Source organism: Petromyzon marinus, chromosome 63, assembly GCF_048934315.1.
Source record: "Petromyzon marinus isolate PM22_M1 ecotype Great Lakes invasive population chromosome 63, UKy_Petmar_22M1.pri1.0, whole genome shotgun sequence".
In the NCBI taxonomy this organism is placed as follows: Eukaryota; Metazoa; Chordata; class Hyperoartia; order Petromyzontiformes; family Petromyzontidae; genus Petromyzon; species Petromyzon marinus.
This window is the reverse complement of record NC_133729.1, coordinates 9518532-9524531: the sequence shown is the minus strand read 5'-3', so window position 1 is coordinate 9524531 and position 6000 is coordinate 9518532.

Genomic DNA, 6000 nt, shown 5'->3' with positions numbered 1-6000 from the left:
TGACGTCACGTACCTAGGGCGGGGGGTTAGACATTTGTGACGATGTGTGACGAGGGGGAGGGGAAGTTTGAGAAATGTGACGTCACATCAAAATGCGCAACTTTAAATAAATATACACAACACGTTCTACTTAATTAAATAGACTTTTAATAAATGTTTCCTCCTACAACATCAGAGGGCAGCGGCACATTAAATACACACTACAATGACAATAGTTTAAAGCGATATGAAGCACTTTGATTTAAAGCTTTCGTGACTGCAGGGATTCATATTCTTGGTTCTTTCGGTAAAGTCACGTAGAAGGGAAACAATAAAATAATAAACATAAAATAATAAAATTATCACGACGTTTCGACTGCAACACAAGCAATCATCATCAGGTGTGAAAACCACAGCAAGAAAATTTGAAAAAAGTGGCGTTTTTTTAACGTTAGCACCACGGAGAGCGATTTGGCAGTTATTCAGATAGATGAGTCCATCTATGTTCGGAAAAGAGGAGGGGGGAGACGAAAATAATGGATGCAGTCTGAAAGCCACCATAAGCGTGAACAATCAATTAAAACCCGAAATGGTTTATCAAATCCTTCCAATGATTGCTAAGCCAGAATGCATCTTCTCGGTTGAAATTGTCTCTGTGTTTGTATGTGGATAGCCTCATGAACGAATCTCTCATGGTAGCCAGATGACCTGCAAAGAACATTTGTCTTGGAGAAGTCAATGTCAAGTGAGCATAATTGAATTATAACAGTGATCTGCCATGGCCGAGGTGTTGGTCCTACCATATTTAAGGTCTGCTTTGTGTTCACGAATGCGGTCCGAGACATGTTGTTTGGTTTCTCCAATGTAACTACTACCACAGAGGCAACTTACTTTGTAGACGCCAGGGTACTGTATGTCCGGAATCACATCTTGACTTCTCCAAGACAGAGGTTCTTTGCAACCCATCTGGCTACCATGAGAAATTCTTTCATGAGGCTATCCACATATACAAACACAGAGACAATTTCCACCGAGAAGATGGATTCTGGCTTAGCAATCATTGGAAGGATTTGATAACCATTTCGGGTCTTAATTGATTGTTCACGCTTACGGTGGCTTTCAGACCGCATCCATTATTTTCGTCTCCCCCCTCCTCTTTTCCGAACATAGATGGACTCGTCCATCTGAACAAACTGCCAAATCGCTCTCCGTGGTGCTAACGTTAAAAAACCGCCACTTTTTTCAAATTTTCTTGCTGTGGTTTTCACACCTGATGATGATTGCTTGTGTTGCAGTCGAAACGTCGTGAGAATTTTATTGTTTTACTAGCGGGAAGTACCCGGCGTTTCCCGGGCGAAAAAGGCAGACACACACATGGAGTTACACACAGACATCGACCCACACACATAGAAACACATTTCTAATCGGCGAAGATGTTCCATTAGGTGGGTGCACGTTTCGCAAGCGTAGAGAAGGTAGGGAATTACCGTGGCCGAGAAGACCTGGAGCTTCATGCAGAGCGAGAGACCAGGTAGCTTCCACACAGCTTAACGCAGCCGATGAAAAGATAATGGCGCTCGACTGATTTGGAGTGAGACCTCTGGTGTTAAACCGGAGCTGGTCATGAGCACACCTTGTTTCCTCGCACACAGCTTAAAGGTCGCGGTCTGAGCGTGGCTGTGTTTCACTCCAGCGCTGTCCTCAAGACAGTCTGATCCCTTCACATGATGAAGGCCGCTTGTGTTGTGGCCGAAACGTCGTGATTTTTGTTGTTTATTTATTATTATTTTTACCTACGTGACTTTACCGAATAGAACCAAAGAGCATGGGCACACTGGCCAGGTATGGGAATCTCTCCAATCTCTCCACAACTGCCGCATCAGCAATTGTGAGTTGTGGGGGTGGATTGTCCGATGGTATAAAATACCCAGGCAAGTGCTTAGATTTGATGGGGCTGATGGTAAGGTCCGACCTCTTAGTGCCAAGCTCCAGATTCAGCAGCAGTGCCTCCAAGTCCTCCTCTGAGTGAGCAGCAATCACCAGAGCGTCGGCCACTACGTGGCCAAAAGATGTGTTAAATAATATGGGAGCCAGAGGACATCCCTGTCGCACCCCAAGGTGTAGAGGGAATGGCTCTGACTGACGGCCACGTAGTTTGACGCGGGGCCGCTCACCATCATGAAGGTCCGTAAGGATCGTGAGCAAAGGGTGAGGGACTCGAAATCATGAAGAACAACCCAGAGGCCAGGCCTACTGATGGTATAATAGGCCTTGAGCAGGTCAATAAAGCACACACATTCACTCACACGCACACATGGAGCTACAGACACGCAAAGAAATGGACTTACACAGACTCACATGGAGCCATGGACACAAAGCGACTAACACACAAACACATGGACTTACACACACACACATATGGACTCACACACGCATATACATCCACTTTGAATACACACACATGGAGTTACACACACATATATGGACGTAGACACATACAGCGACACACACACACATCGACTCACACACAGATATGCGTGGACTCACAGACACATTGACGTAAACACACATGTACTTACACACACATATTGACTCACACACGCATTGACTTACACACACACATGGAGTGACACACACACATGTATGGACTTACACACACGTGGACTAACAAACACACATATGGACTGACACACACACATCGACGTACACACACACACATCGACTGACACACGTAGATACACAAACGCACATGGACTTACACACTCAGATGGAGCCATGGACACACATCGACCAACACATACACACATGGACTAACACACACAGCCACTGATACGCACACAAATGGACTGACATGCACACTTGGACTGACACACAAACACTTGGACGTACACACACACATCGGGCGTTGTCCAATCGTAAAAGACAGACACACACATGGACCTACACGCGCACACATATGAACTCAAACACACATGGACTTGCACACACACACACATCGACGTGCACAGCAATCCCCGTCGATGGCACAGCTATCAGTATCGCAGTACTACGTATGAGCAAATAGCGTGACGTGAGCAATCGAAACAATAGAAATGCATTGAAGAAATAAGCAAAAATAAGGTTAAATTAAAGAGCAGCAGCACGCACAAGTAAGTTGAGAAGCAGACTAGTCTAGATTATAGACTGCCAGTACGCTGACTCAATGACATAAGCATTGCTGCAGTCAACATAAAAAGCTGACAATAAGGGCATCAGCTGAAAAAGCAGAATACAGTCGACATGAAAGGCTGGCAGTACACTGAGTGAGGTAAAGAAGTAGGCAACAGATTATAGACTGGCATACACTCATAATGGTCAAAAGAAAAATAAACAGTGTTGATAATAGTGGCAGTGCACTGACGTTAATTAATCAGCAGGCAGCAGGCCACATGACAGACTGGCAATAGACCACCGCAGCGTGTAAAAGCACAGCTAAAAAAGGGAATATTTAACAACCAAATAATGAAAAAGTAGATTTGTGCACACAGATTATTATTTTAATATCTGGCAACGTATTTGTTTCATAATAGTAAACAATGTACCTGAGTTCTTATCTGCACACAATTATTGCAATTTCTGCCAACTTATTAGTTTCATAATAGTAAACAATGAACATTAGTTCTTATCTGCACACACACATTATGACAGTAATATTTGCCAACTTATTTGTTTAATAGTAAACAATGAACCTGAGTTCTTAGCGTAAGAAGCAAGGAAATGTGTACTTGACATAGGCTTGGTCAGGCCTAGGCCCGTGCGGAGCCCCCGTCCTGGCCTACATTGCAGAGGCAGGGGAGGTGGCACGTTGGCAGGCTGGGGGCTGGGCCACTACCCCCACACCCATCCCCCCACCCGTGCTTGAATAATGATATCTAAGCACTATAATATTATTATCTACTGACTCTGTAGTAGAAACTGGACACATCGTGTTGGGGGGGGGGGGGCGAAGAGGACATCAGACTGTGGTGAATACTCCGAAGCGTGAAGTGTATATTTATTGCATGTTAAACGCGTAAAATGAAATTTCCCCCGTGAGCTGGACCAAAGGAGCATCACTTGGCAGGGTCCGCCCCCCCCCCAGGCAATTGTCGTCAGTTGGTACGGTCGATGTCGTGCAATAAATAAATAATGAAAAATGCCACAAATTTGTTAATTATACCACTTTAAAGTTTACGGATGAGAAAACGGAATAGCCTATTCCCACCGCGTTGATTAGGGCGTGCTGCCTGGCAAAAAAATATGGACGTCAAGCACACCGTCCGAGAGCCAAATCCCTCGCAAGCGCACGCGTGGAGACTTTTATATATAAGACTAGCGGGAAGTACCCGGCGTTGCCCGGGCGAAAAAGGCAGACACTCACATGGACTTACACACAGACATTGACCCACACACATAGAAACACATCGACTTAGACGCACACACACACATATGGTTAAACCCAGGGTGGATCGTTAGCAAGCCAGCCTAAATGTTTCCAACCGGCGAAGATGTTCCATTAGGTGGGTGCACGTTTCGCAAGCGTACAGAAGGTAGGGGATTACCGTGGCCGAGAAGACCTGGAGCTTCATGCGGAGCGAGAGACCAGGTAGCTTCCACACAGCGTAACGCAGCCGATGAAAAGATAATGGCGCTCAACTGATTTGGAGTGAGACCTCTGGTGTTAAACCGGAGCTGGTCATGAGCAAACTGGCCAGGTATGGGAATCTCTCCAATGTCTCCACAACTGCCGCATCAGAAATTGTGAGTTGTGGGGGTGGATTGTCCGATGGTACAAAATACCCAGCCAGATGCTTAGATTTGATGGGGCTGATGGTAAGGCCCCACCTCTTAGTGCCAAACTCCAGGTTCAGCAGCAGTGCCTCCAAGTCCTCCTCTGAGTGAGCAGGATTCACCAGAGCATCGGCATACATTACATGGTTGATCAATAGGGAGCCATCCCTTGACCGTACCCGGGCATCGATCAGCCTCCCATTGTATATGTACCATATGGTAATTCCTCCGGTACAGCCATTGAAGTCTTCACTAACTACGTGGTCAAAATATATGTTAAAAAATGTGGGAGCCAGAGGACATCCCTGTTGCACCCCAAGGTGTAGAGGGAACGGCTGACTGACGCCCACGTAGTTTGACGCGGGGCCGCTCACCATAATGAAGGTCCTTAGGGATCGTGAGCAAAGGGTGAGGGACTCCGAAAGTATGAAGAACAACCCAGAGGCCAGGCCTACTGATGGTATCATAGGCCTTGACCAGGTCAATAAAGCACACACATTCACTCACACGCACACATGGACCTACAGACACGCAAAGAAATGGACTTACATGGACTCACATGGAGCCACGGACACAAAGCGACTAACACACACGCCCATGGACTGACACACACAGAGATATCGACTCGCACACACAAACACATGGACTTGCACACACACACACACAAATGGACTCACACACGCATAGACATCCACTTTAGATACACACACAGAGTTACGCACACATATATGGACGTAGACACATACAGCGACACACACACACATCGACTCACACACAGATATACGGGGACTCACAGACAGATTGACGTAAACAGACATATGTACTTGCACACACACATATCGATTAAGACACACACACATGGACTTACACACACATACATAGACTGACACACACATTGCCCTACACACACATACACATATGGACTGTGTCACACAGACATCTACTTTAGATACACACACATGGATTAACACACATATCGACACGCACACGCATTGACTTACACACACATCGAGTGACACACACATGTATGGACTTACACACACGTGGACTAACAAACACACATATGGACTGACACACGCACATCGACGTACACACACACATGGACTAACACACACAGAGCGACTGATACACACAAATGGACTGACACGCACACTTGGACTGACACACAAACACTTGGACGTACACACACACATCGGGCGTTGTCCAATCGTA